Raw genomic sequence first — 14,367 nt, 5'->3', positions numbered from 1 at the left:
AGTGGGTTAAGGGGCTTTTCCCACCTAATTTAATATGAATGGCAGTGAGAACAAGAGGGTGGAGTACAGAAGAGATAGTCTTGGGTGGCAAATACGACGGTTGACCGAAAGGTGACTGGCTAGGGAGTTACTGACCCGCCTCAACAGGTGGCCCCTCCATCAATGACACTCCCTGGGTCTCTAAGGCGCATGGATTTCTACACTGGTATTAAAGGAATCAGGGATGGGGAGGCAGGCATGTAAGCTCGTGGCTCACGTTTGTCCCACCCCTGCCTTCTCCTCTGCCTCATTTATAGTTTAATTAATGGTTCCTGTGAAGGCACAGAGCTGGGGAAGTGCCAAAGGGATGCAAGGAAGCCAATAGATAGTCGTGTTGGGTTGGAAGCATCTCTTCAAGAAATAAACGTCGGAAGCTAGAAAGCCTACGAACTCCTTAAGATCGAAGGCTTCAGATGGCCTCAAGAGGACAGAGAAAGGAGAAATGCTATGTAGAGGGAAATAAACTCAGCTTCGCAGGCAGGCTGGGATGAAGAAGAGACTGCAGTTTCTCCTCTCAAAGATGCATGGAAAGCGTGAGATCCTGGGCGGAAGGGGATCAGAAGGCGGGTCCCCGGGCTCCGTGGGCAAGTCCTACATAGGCTGCAACCAGCCTGGTAAAATAGGGACCAGCCATGGGGACCAGTGACTGCCTGGTGGGGACCTCGCAGCCACAGCTAGAGACCTCACCTGGCCAATTCAGCTATCTTCCTGGAGTATGACTCTAGCATGGGACAGGATGTCCACCTTCCCAAAAGGACAAAGAAGGTGGATTCCCAGGCAGCTGGTGCATCCACCAAATAGGCTTTTAAAAATATTCAGTTAATCAGAGTTCCTACAGTGGCTTGGCAGTAACGAACCCGACTAGTATCCATGAGGATGCGGGTTCGATCCCTGACCTTGCTCAGTGGGCTAAGGATCCTGTGTTGCTGTGAGCTGTGGTGTAGGTCGAAGATGGGGCTCAGATCCGGGGTTGCTGTGGCTGTGGTGGAGGTCGGCAGCTTCAGCTCCAATTCGACCCCTAGCCTGAGAACTTCCATAGGCTGCAGGTGCAGCCCTAAAAAGCAAAACTAAACTAAACTAAAATCTTCCATTAATAAACATCCACTGACTGTCAACGATGTGTGAGGAAAAATGCTGAGAGGGAGAAAGACAACCCCCAGCTAATTGCATAGATCTGGTAGCCCTAGATGACCACAGGATGGCAAGCAAAGACACAGGGGAGGAATCAGCTGAGGAGGCTGGAAGGTTCTGCTGGTGCCCCTATCTGAGGAGTCAAGATGCAGTCCAAGTCCCAGGTCATCACTTTCGACCTCCCAACATTGGCCAGTTTATTAACTCCCCCGAGCCTCAGTGTCCTGGGGCAAAATGGGGTAGCACTTCGGTGTTCGTAGGGCTGGAGGACGTGTGTTGTACTGGGAAGGTTTCGGAGGGCTCCTCACTTGTTCTTTCTTAGAAAAGGTCTTCTAGGAGGGGTTCCAAACCATCTCCATTTCAGTTTAGCCTCCAGACTGTCTTCAACTTTCAGAAACACAGACGAAGCCATCTCACCTGTTAGGTCTCTGAACGTCTGCCTCACCTCCAAAACCAGGGCTCCGAGAGCAACACCCATGGAAAATCCCGACAATCCATATGCGAGCTATACCATTCACAGCAAAGAACTCAATCAACGGACATGCAGCTCCTCATTAGGTCTGGTCTCCACCGCCGGTGGTTACAGGCAAGAAGGGAACACTCAGTCCGACAGCCTCAGTAACGCTGGTTTCCTATAGTGGAGGTGTCACCTAGAGACCCGCTCTAAATAAAAGATCTCACTGCTGGAGACGCGTGAAAACCATCAGCCTGGAAGCAGTCATTCATACACAGCCGGATGAGCAATGCCTTGCGTGATCTGACCCTATTACTCACCCAGCCTCATCCTTCCTCCCCACCTCTGTCCCCACACAGCTCACCCCTCGGTCACAGCGCCCTGCACCCTCTTGGCCTGGGATGTGCTCCCACCCCACGTCCACCTTGTCGATTTCTACTTATCTTCTCATCCTTGTCTCCCAACACTGTGCTGTGTTCTCGGGAGATTTCACAGCTGTGAAAGGGGGGCACCTCTGTTTGCTTACTAGCTTCCCTAGCCAACCGAGCAGCAGATGCCTCCAGGGGCAGGGACCATGGCTTCTTCATCTGCAGAGCAGGTGCCTGGCACCATGGCTGAGATGAAGTAGATATTCAGTCACTGCTTATTGTTTGTGCGGAAAGAAAGAAGGGCTGGGACTTTTGGGCGCATTTGTAAGCCATTGATGAGTCATTTCCAAAGGCTATTAATGAAAAGGTCATTCTTTAACTTTCAGGGAGGCATCCAGTGGTTTTTTTGGCACAGCTTTCGGCACCCTGACTGGACTGGCACTTTTACTAATGGCTTAATGACAGAATCAAATATGTGGAAGAACGAAGGTAGAAAAGGAAAAAAAGCAAACATTTCCTTCATGGGTCGTCCAGTGTTCTGGAAACTTCCACATCCAATATTTCATTACATTGTTTGAACATCCCTGCAGGAGAGGAGTCATTATCCTCATTTTATTAAACAGGAAAAGGAGGCTCTGAGAGGGTAATTAATGGGCCCATGAAGGCATAGGGAGTAGAGGAAGGAGGTGGAAATGGAACCCACTGTGTCCTATGAATCGTGTCCAAAAATCGAACTGTGTTCCTTGTAAGATTGTGTATTTTGGTTAGACACAAACCCCACTAACCACACGCATGCGAGGAGGAGGAAACGGAATGCTCTGTCAACATGTGTGCAAAATGGGCAATATTACTTTATAAATATTTTAAATCTTATTAACAGGGTAATTAATCAGGTTACACAGTCAGCCTACACCTGGGGCATTGTGGTTAAAGTCGCATCTTCGACACTGGGGACAGAATGGTCGGAGTGGGAAAAGGACTCATCTGTTCACCTATTGTCAGGGCAACTTTTGCATCAAAATGGCAGCATTGAGAAGTTGCAACAAAGCCTCCAATATTTACTATTCTCAATTTTTTTTTTAACAGAAAAAGCTTTTGGAATCTGCTGGTCCAGATCAGTGTTTTCTAACCTCCATCATCCCACACTCCTGAGCTCTTTTGTGTGAGCCCAACTGGAAGTCCCTTTACACTATTATTTACTTTGTGTCTTGAAGTCAACACTTGAAAACACTTGAATACGAATTTCGTCTCATGGTAAGCATGAATATCCTTGTAATCACTAGTTTTATGTCAATAATGTGCTTATAACATATTAAAATATATGTGTGTCTATGAAAACTTTTAAAAAGCTGTCTCAAATTCACTTTGGGTACCACCAATGACATTTTGGCTAAATATTGGCCCAGGCCAGACTCTCGCAACCTCGGCATGGTTGACATTTTGGGCTAGACAATTCTTTGTGTGTGGGGAGTCTCGTGTGTTATAGGATGTTTAGCAGCAACCCTGGTCTCTACTGACCAGATGCTGGTGGCATCTCCTCCAGCTGGGACAATCCAGATATTACCAAATGTCCTCCAGGAAGCAAAAGTGCCTAGAGTGTCCTCAATGCCTTTGCTACGTGCTGTGTTCTCAGAGTTGAACCACGTGAGTCTCTTCTTGTGCAACTTGGGTATTAACTCTCCAGAATTTGAGTTTTTGCTGAAGGATGAACTGCCCATCCCATGCCCGACGTTCCTGACTTGCTGTGTCTCAGGTTGGCACCCTGGGGACAGTGGCAATGACCTGACACTGTCACAGTTTCCCTGCTGTAAGTCCCTGAGCAGTTACCCCATTACTGCAAGGGCTCCAAACTAATTCGCAGGAAGCAGCTTTTCTCATTATGCTGCCCAGGTGAGTGATTTACAAAATGCCACTTCAGTGGCCTGAAAGAGTCACCACATCTTCCAGAGAACCTGTCCAAGTCCCCGAGGGAAGGCTGACTCATGTAATCAGATGTATTCTAGAACATTCACATCAAAACTCTTGGGGTCAAAAGCTTTTCCACAGCAAAGGAAACCATTAGAAAAAATGAAAAGACAACCCACAGAATGGGAGAAAAATCTTTGCAAACAATGCAACCAACAAGGGCTTAATCTCCAAAATACACAAACAACTTGTACAACTCAACAACAAATGACCCAGTCAAAAAATGGGCAGAAACATTTCTCCAAAGAAGACATACAGATAGCGTGCAGGCACATGAAAAAAAAAAAAAAACGTTCAACATCACTAATTATTAGAGAAATGCAAATCAAAAACTACAAGGAGGTAGAACTCCCCTTGTGGCTCAGCAGTAACAAGCCCAGCTAGTAACCACGAGGATGTGGGTTCAATCACTGGCCTTGCTCAGTGGATTAAGGATCCGGCATAAGCTCTGGTGTAGGTCACAGATGTGGCTTGGATCCTGCATTGCTGTGGCTGTGGCAAAGGCCAGCAGCTGCAGCTCCAATTTGACCCCTAGCCTGGGAACTTCCATATGCCACAGGAGGGGCCCTAAAAAAAAAAAAAATCCCTACAATGAGGTGCCACCTCTCACCAGTCAAAATGGCCATCATTAATTAACAAGTCAACAGATAACAAATGCTGGAGAGGATGTGGAGAGAAGGGAACCCTCCTGCACTGTTGGTGGGAATGTGAATTGGTACAACCACCGTGGAGCACAGCATGGAGGCACCTCAGAAGACTAAATATAGATCTACCATACGACCCAGCCATCCCACTCCTGGGCATATCTACAGACAAAACTTTCATTCAAAAAGATAGCTGGGAGTTCCCATCGTGGCGCAGTGGTTAACGAATCCGACTAGGAACCATGAGGTTGCGGGTTCGGTCCCTGCCCTTGCTCAGTGGGTTAACGATCCGGCGTTGCCATGAGCTGTGGTGTAGGTCGCAGACGCGGCTCGGATCCTGCGTTGCTGTGCCTCTGGCATAGGCTGGTGGCTACAGCTCCGATTCAACCCCTAGCCTGGGAACCTCCATATGCCAAGGGAGCAGCCCAAAGAAATAGCAAAAAAAAAAAAAAAAGATAGCTGCATCCCTGTGTTCATTACAGCACTATTCACGATAGCCAAGACATGGAAACAACCAAGTGGTCCATCGACAGATGAATGGACCACATATATACAATGTGGTACATATATACAATGGGATACCATAACATCCTTTTTTATTTTCAGCCATAAAAAAAGCCAAAACAATGGCATTTGCGGCAACATGGATGCAACTAGAGATTCTCAGACTAAGCCAAGTCAGTCAGAAAGAGAAAGACAAATACCATAGGATATCACTTATACATGCAATCTAAAATATGGCACACATGATCTTATCTACAAAACAGAAACAGACTCACAGACATAGAGAACAGACTTGTATTTGCCAAGGGGGATGGGAAAGAGAAGGGGATGGATGGGGAGTTTGGGGTTGGTGGATACAAACTATTACATTTAGAACAGATGGGTGGTGGGGTCCTATTACACAGCACAGGGTACTGTGGACAGTCTCTTGGTTAGAACATGATGGAAGATAGTACAAAAAAAGAATATATATATATATATATATATATATATATATATATATATACGTATATGGCTGGGTTGCTTCATTGTACTGCAGAAATTGCAGGAACATTGTAAGTCAACTATATTTTAATTAAAACAAACAAACAAACAAAAACCTGTTCAGGGATTGGCATTTAGTTTGCTGGGAATTCAAGTGGACCTCATCACACGGGGGTTGTGTTTGCTGTTCCTCTTCCAGGTGGGTGAGTGGGAATGAACATCTCAGGTAAACCTGGGGCCCCTCATCCTCGCCTCCTGAACGGAAGCTCGCTGACTCCTCCTGGATGGACCACTGCACGCAGTGGTGATAAGACCCATCACCGTCAATGCTCACACAGAGCCCGAGACGGATGTACCGAAGGTTCACCACCACACGATTCGATAGGCACTACCATTATTCCCCGATTTCAGAGAGGAAAAACGAGGCACACAGGCACGGTCACAGCGGTGGGGTGGTAGGCAGTAGAGCCTGGCCTCCACTGCTGTCACTACACTGCCGCCCGGGAGGAGCAGAGCCCTGCGGTGGCTTCGAAACTTACTCTTCTTCCAGAACTTTCTCTCCTCTTCACCACCACCCAGCCCTACGCTTCACTGCTGTCACACAGGTCTGATCATGTAATGCCCTCAATTAAAAGATCTTTGAAGGGTCTCACGGTCAAGTGGAACCTCACCCTCTGGAATGGACTCGGGGATGCTTCACGGTCTGGCCCCATAATTCCTTCCAATCTCCCCAGTGACCATTCTTCACGGTGTACCTGGTGTTTCAGCCACAGCAGGCACCTGCCGCTTCCCAAACACACTGTGGGCTTTCCTGCCACCACTCCACCTCAGAACCAGCCCCTCAGAGCCAGGCCACCTTCATATCCCAGCCCCATTGTTGTGCATGTTTTGGGAACAGATGGAAAAGCCAATCAGATTTCTGAATCGGAGTCTCTAGGATCCAGAACAGGCCAGAATACACCTCTCACCACGGACATTAATTATCCCTCACCCTTAGATCGTCGTGCTATGGAGGGAAAAGCATCCTAGGAAAGGACGTAGGGATCCAGGGTTCTTCCTAAGAAGATAACCCACAGGTAAGGCACAAAGATGTGGGCACGCAAGAACGTCCGGGTACCCACATGCCTTCCGTCCCCGGACAGAAGGCATAACAGAGAGAGCGTAAGGTCAGCACATTTCCCAACTCTACGCTCACCAGCTGTCAGGCCACTTCAGCTACGACTGTCCACTTAGGCTGCTTCGTAAGGTGAAGGAGTTGGTCTAGAGGCAATCTACAAGGTTTCTTCTTACAGGACATTGTATGATGAATTTAAATGAACACCAAAGGCCCCAATTCTCCTCCAAGGGGGGAAAAGATGAATTCTGTTTCCCATCCAAGTAGCTCCAAATGATGCAATTTTCCTGAGAAAGCACTAGGGATGAAGCTGCAAAAACCTGAGAGCATTCCGTGACATTCACACGTGCTGGCCAGCGGCACCACGCTGGAGTATTTCACTCTCTTAATTTAAGTACCCCAGGGCGCTCCAGGGACCAGGGCCTCTTTCAAAACAGTGACAATAGCTAACATTTAGGGTCCTATCAAAGTGCTCCATACATGTTCATGATTTCATTTCATCTTCACCGAAAACCTTGCAAAGTCAGGGAGGGTATTACTGTTAGCTTGATTTTATGGAGGAAGACATCACTTTTCTGAGAAAATGAGCGATCACGTGGCTCTGATCACACAGCAGGGAAGAAGACATGGGTGTTCTTACACCAGGGCCTGTGCTCTTTCACTTCACCAGGCTGCCTTCTCCCAGAGAACCTTCGAGGCCCTTATTTTCTTGTATATGGATGTGCCCACTATGAAATGCCTTTGCATCATGCATTCAAAAAAAACCCACGGAATGTGACACTTATCTGTAGAGTGAAAAGCAAGGACAACAGATGGTCACAGGACCCAACTTTGCCCTTGCTCTTCTGGGAAGGGCCCGAAGGCTGAAGGCTGTGATGGGAGACCGAGGTGGGTCTCAACTCTAGACTTGGCGGTACGGCCGTGTTCACGTGAGTAGCACGTGGCTGGGGGTGAGCAGCTGTGCAGAGAGAACAGGCTACGAGAGCGAGGAGAAGAGAATCTGACCAAGCTGGATGGTCCAGCCTGGGATGACGGTGTGTCATCAATAAGAGAGTGAGGCAGTTTTTTCCAGACCTGGCTAAGGAGGGGCGCCATCAGCCATCACAGAGACCAATAGGTTTGATGCAAGGCGCCCAAGGGCCAGGACAGCTAACCCGAGGCTGATGGTCAAGCCATACAGGTTTCTGGCCAGACAAGCCAACTCCGCCTTCAGGTTGTACACAACAAGCTGCTCATGAGTCACATCAACCGGCCGCCTGTGTCTCTCTCCTGGATGACCTGGAAGGTGAAGCTTCCCAGCCAGAAAGGCAAGTCAGCCAGAGTCATCGGGACGGTAACTGCTCATGTGTGTCCAGGAGGTACCCGAACTGAAGTGCGTGCTTGGCGATGGAGCGGCTGTGCCTGGAGCCACATTCTCAAGCCTGGGGGCAAGAGCCTCCCCTTTAACCAGCGGGCCCCGGACTCCCCCAGTGGCTATGGAACTATCCTCCTCTCTGGTCCTTACAAGGGCCGGGAGGTGTACAGGCAAGACCCCAGGCCCCGGCATGGCCACACCAAAGCCTATGTGTGCCCCAAGGGCCAGCAGTTTGAGAGGACCGGAGGCCAACCACCAGCCAAGGCTACGAAAACGAACCCCAGATCCTGCTTGTTATTAAAAAGATTTTGGATGCAAAGAAAAGAAGTGATGCGATAGGTTTATTGCAACCACATTAATGACACTGTTCCTTGAGGACAGAAAGGCACCACCTCATCCTTTTCCACTCCCCCGATTAATATTTTCCTCAATGTATGTATTTATATATCTAGCAAATAACATATTCATTGCTGTGCCAGCTCTCTCCTCTGCTGAAAGGTCACTTTGCGAGGGAGGATGTGAATTTGCTTTTGTCCTCACTTCTTTCTCCCTAGAGGATGCAAGTCCCTAAATATCTCCCTTCACGGAAAAAAAAAAAAAAAAAAAAAAATGAAGACGTCAAGAACAAACAGAAGTTTACCTAAAACAAGAGGCCTGCTTTTTACAGGAGATGCACAAAAGTAGGATTAAGAATGCTTAAGAGTAAAAGGGCAGAGTCCTCTAAATTGCTAAGAAGCACGCATTTCAAACTCTCTTCACTTTCACTATGTCCCCAGGACATGTCAGGGAAGTGAAAAGCTGTACCCTCTCCCCTTCGTCCTGTCTCCATCCAGAATAATATTTCATGAGTCTCCTTTTTGGAAAATTCAACTCTCCTTTTGGGCTCTACCAGACCAAGCAGGAGACACATAAATTGAGAGGATAACAGCACCTCTCAGAGCCCTTCCCCAACCCCCGCCACATTTTTCCATCATTTCTTTTCTTTTCTTTCTTTTTTCTTTTTCTTTCTTTTTTTTTTTTTTTGCTTTTTAGGGCTGCACTTGCGGCATATGCAAGTTCCCAGGCTAGGGGTCAAATCAGAGCTGTAGCTGCCGGCTTAACACTCCAGCCACAGCAACACAGGATCAGAGCCACATCTGCAATCTTTGTCCCAGCTCTCGGCAACACCAGATCCTTAACCCACTGAACAAGGCCAGCGATCAAACCCGCATCCTCCTGGATACTAGTTGGGGTCTTAACTCCTCCCCACCATTTAAACAGTCACATGTTTCTAAGAAATGCTTAGATTTTGAAAATGAGAGACTTGTACCTTTCATGTTCATTACCGGTGAGGGAGAGGCAGTTTATTTTTCATAATTCATCATGAACCAAATGCCAAGACATCTATAACAGCTCAGGGTCATTACAACTCGGTCCCTTTTCAGGAGAACTTCACTATCATCTTTCTCACCATCATGTGGCAACAGGTAGATAACACGGTAGAGCATTGTGGCTACTCCCTGGGCATAGGATTGCCTGTTACCAAGCACCTTTGTTGCTCTCACAGGAAACCAGGGGCGGGGTTCGCAATTAAAAATCACTGACCACTGGAGTTCCCGTCGTGGCGCAGTGGTTAACAAATCTGACTAGGAATCATGAGGTTGTGGGTTCGATCCCTGGCCTTGCTCAGAGGGTTAAGGATCCGTCATTGCCGGGAGCTGTGGTGTAGGTCACAGACGTGGCTAGGATCCCGTGTTGCTATGGCTCTGGTGCAGGCTGGCGGCTATGGCTCCGATTCGACCCCTAGCCTGGGAACCTCCATATGCCACAGGAGCGGCCCTAGAAAAGGCAAAAAGACAAAAAATAAATAAATAAATAAATAAAAATAAAAAATCACTGACCATTTTAATCCTTAATCTTCCTTGAAAATACCTGGGAGCCATTGCACCATTTCTAAAGAAAAACGTGTCCCAAAGGGATCCTGCTTTCTGGCATCTAATTTTCAATTGCAAGTATTGCTAACATTTAAAAAAAAAAAAAAGATATTCATCTCCTGAAAAGGACAAAGCAAATGTATTACCCTCCAGTCTGAGGCCAAAAATGAGACTCAACTTCAACAGGAATGGCTTTTGTCATTTCAACTGCACAGGGTTATAAAGAGAGTTTTCAGAGAGAACAGGGAACAACCAGATGTTTTCTTCTCGGGGCCCCAAAACGTGTGAGAAATTACGCTACAAATGGCAGTGCCCGAGGCCGGAAAATGACAGAAATAACCAGTGAAACCCAAGAAAATAGTGAAACAGATTCATTTTCGGAAAGCAGGCATCAACTGTGTGTTTTATCATGGCCTTCTAAGATAAGAGACTCAATATTAGAGCTTTTTTTTTTTTTTTATATGTAGGACTGAAGTCAGCAGGAAACGATGCTGTTTTATATATAGACTCGGGGACTGAGCTTTCCTGAGTGAAGAATGTGTTTGGAGCTGCTTCCCCCTCCTTCCCCCCCAGCGGTGGTGATGAATGTAAATTAATTCATTCACTTTCCTTTCTCTGTCCTTCTAGGGACTGATAAGCCACATTTCTGAAACAGGGTCTGGGGCCAGGATGTGATGAATAAAACCATAAGAAAACCAGAGCCTAACCCACAGTTTCTCCATTTCTGAGGGAGGAACCCGACGGCAGTTTTCTACAGCTTTGTCCCTAGACATCAGCCAACGTCCCAGGTCAGGCCTGGCTGGCTGTGCTGCCAGGAGAGCGAGATGCACGTGGAGCGAGGACCATGTTTGGGTCCCAGCCGGGTCATGGACGAATGGAGCATCTTGGGCTCCCGGTTCCTTGCCAGGAAAATGGAGAGCCGTTTGGGCCCAGCTCAAAGGCAAGATCAGAGGCTAATGCTTCGTAAACATCCATGTCGGGAGTTGCTGTTTTAGCAACGGATGTACTTAAACACCAGCAATTTGCCATAAACCAATCACGATGGAGATTATCTTTTGCTTGAATCAACACAGTTCCTGTAGCTTTCAAAATACTGTTGGCCTGCAAAGTCTTTTTGGACAATGATTTCCAAGAAGATCAAAGAATCAATACTTATTCTCTGGGCAAGGGCGAGGGGGGGCGGGTGCCTACTGGTGGACACATAGAAATTCGGGGCAGATTCTCTCTTGTAAAAATACACTTCCTTTTTGGATCCTCTTAAGACGTGCTAATAATTTGTCGAATCTCGTTGTTACCTTCCTCTGCCCACCAGCCTGGCACAGAGTCTGGCTCAGGGTCCCATTCTCTTCCTCTGAAATCTCATCAAGCCCCTTCGAATAGCAATTAAAGTGCAAAACAACATCTTCATGCAGCCACTTGCAGATGATAAGTACACGCTGTAAAATTCAAGTACTGACCTAGAGAAAGAGATAGATAACTCCAGCCTCGAAAGCTCAGGGATAAACGTCTCACCAGAATTGCATCAGATTTCAAGAGAGGGTCAGCCACAGAAGAAAGAGAATTGGTCCCTGGAAACACATCTTCTTTGAGACTATATGCCACGTGCTATATGTGATGAACAAAATCCCGAGCTGCTTCAAATAAATACCCCTTCGCAAGCAAATAACACTTGGGTATCCAGAGGTTCAGATTGCTCAGGTACCAAGGCCCATCTGCTCCTCTTCACGAAGATGCTGACTTGCAGGTGGAAACACTGACATAAACCAAGGCAGGAATTATGTCAGGCTGTTAAGCCTGAAAGAAACCCCAGAGGCCATTGAGTTCAGGACCAAGAATCATTCTTTAGAATTTCCTGTGACACTGGAGGCCACATGAAGAAAAGTCATTATCACTCTGCACTGTTTTGATACTAGAATTATAAGGGAACTGTGATCTTTGAAAGGCCTAAAGATAATTACGGAATAACAGAATTACAAAGATTGAAGGGATTCAAGGGGCTACAGATTTCAATTTCTTCTATCCAAGGTGGAAATCGCTCCTTTTTCAATATTTTTGACAGGTAGTAATTTCATCTCTAGCTGATGCATGCAGTGCTCCATAAGAGTTGCTAAGAGTGCAGAATGGTTCTGGAAGCCTTTCTGGGTCTAGTTGACTATCACTGCCTGTGTTAACAGAGAGATACAGCTAACATTTCAGGAAAGGTGAAACCATTCTATTTCTAAAAACAGTCACATTAGAGTTAACTTCACTGTAACTAACATGGAGTTATAGGGTCGGACGGGTCCTTAGCAGACACTTTCACCTGCAGGGCTTTTTCTTTAGGAAGCACACAGAAAACCATTTGGGACAGCTGCCAGCCTGATCTTTTTAAAAGATCTGTGTTCTCTCCATGAGTTCCTAGGTTTTTCCTTATGTCAGATTATAACCTTCTGTCATTTCCCTCATTCTCCATGACAAGTCCTCTAAAAACTTGGAGAATAACTGTCAAATTCCTGCCTGTTTTTCCATTCTGGCCACACCTACAGCATACGAAGTTCTGGGGCCAGGGATCAGACCCATGCCACAACAGCAGTCCAAGCCACAGCAGCGACAAGGCTGGGCCCTTAACCCACTGAGCCACCAGGGAACTCCTCCTGCCTTTTCTTATGAAAAAATCTCATCACCCATTTGACGATGGTGTATCTATCTATCACTCCTTCCTCTAATCTGCCTAGAATACTCTCTTAGTCCCTTTTCTCCCTCTTCTCCTGGTTCTGCCTTTGAGGTTTTGGTTTCTATCTTTCAGACTGCAGTGCTGCAGAGAAGCCCATCCACCAGGCGACCCATGGGTGCTCTCTCCTCCCTCCCTGCACCCCCACTGGTGCTGACTCAGCAGTTCATGCTCCCATCAGACTAAGCCACACTGGGGGCAGCCGCCCTCTGTATTTTGTTCACGGCTGTATCCCTGGAGCCAATGACAGAGCCTCATCCAGAAAAATGCTCAATAAAAAATCATTCATTGATCATCAGGTTACCTAAGGAAACACCAACACCTACGTTTTTCTTTGCTGGGCCTGTTTTTCATTCCAGGGCTACACATCTTTAGCATCAGCAGTTGCATGACATTTTGGCCTGGCAAATGTCAGAGCTTTCCTATCTGTTCAGGGATTCTGGGGTAGGAAAAAGTAGAGGAAGAATGAGTTTCTTAGAAATGTATTTATTTGCCCTCTTTTTTTTTTAAAGGCCCACAAGCATGGCATATAAAAATGCCCAGGCCAGGGACTGAATCCAAGCCGTAGCTGTGACCTACACTGCAGCAATGCCGGATCCTTTACCAGCCTGTACCAGGCCAGGACTGAACCCCTGCCTCTGCAGTGACCTGAGATGCTGCAGTTGGATTCTTAACCCACCGTGCCACAGCAGGAACTCTTACTTGTCTACTTTTAAGGGTCATGTGTGATAAGTAAATTTATCTAACTAAATGTACGATACTTAGAATTTCCCAAAAGCCAGGAGTTCCCATCGTGGTCCAGTGGTTAACAAACTCGACTAGTATCCATGAGGATGCAGGTTTGATCCCTGGCCTCACTCAGTGGGTTAAAGATCCGGCATTGCCATGAGCTGTGGTATAGGTTGCAGATGGGGCTCTGATCTTGTGTTACTGTGGCTGTGGCGTAGGCTAGTGGCTATAGCTCCGATTTGACCCTTAGCCTGGGAACCTCCATATGCTGCAGGTATGTCCCTAAAACGATCAAAAAAAAAAAAAAAAAAAAAACCTAAGCCAAAATCCAGTGGGTGAAAACAAAATACATTAAAAAGATTATTTGGGGAGTTCCCATCATGGTGCAATGGAAATGAATCCGACTAGGAACTATGATGTTGCAGGTTCGATCCCTGGCCTCACGTAGTGGGTTTAGGATCCAGTGTTAACGTGAACTGTGGTGTAGGTCGCAGATACGGCGTTGCTGTGGCTCTGGCGTAGGCCGGTGGCTACAGCTCTGATTAGACCCCTAGCCTGGGAACTCCATATGCCATGGGAGTGGCCCTAAAAAGACAAAAAGACAAAAAAAATATTATTTGGCTGTTGATATGCATAAATGATAACAGTAACACAAACTCAACATTTTGCTCTTTGAATTTAAACTCAGAGATTTCAATTATTCTTTCCACGTGGACCTGCTTGGTTTACTATCTAATACACTCCTTCCTCTGATCTGCCTCGGACATCCTCCGCAGTCCCGTAATTCTTACATAGCGTGGGTCTTGTGAGACCTCAAAGCTCAACAGTGAAAAAGAAGACTACAAATGCTGCAAGTAACCTAACTATCCAGCGGTAGGGACAGGGTTAAGCATCAAGGAGCCGCCTCAGCAACTCCCGGGGGCATCACCTTCATGCATCATGCAAACAGTCCATCACTC

At 46.9% G+C, this 14,367-nt stretch overlaps 1 protein-coding gene across 20 annotated transcripts in view; it reads right to left on the bottom strand.

The window, feature by feature from the left end:
* The window catches only part of PHACTR1 (phosphatase and actin regulator 1), a 560,191-nt gene that overhangs the window by 57,028 nt on the left and 488,796 nt on the right, over positions 1-14,367 (bottom strand). The window lies entirely within an intron of this gene.

This window comes from Sus scrofa, chromosome 7 (genome assembly GCF_054392235.1).
Source record: "Sus scrofa isolate SSC_HxYL_T2T_F1_AM1 chromosome 7, Sscrofa_HxYL_maternal_Yorkshire_Landrace_v2.0, whole genome shotgun sequence".
NCBI lineage: Eukaryota > Metazoa > Chordata > Mammalia > Artiodactyla > Suidae > Sus > Sus scrofa.
Note: the sequence above shows the minus strand (reverse complement) of the source record. Positions and strands in the feature narration are given on the sequence as shown.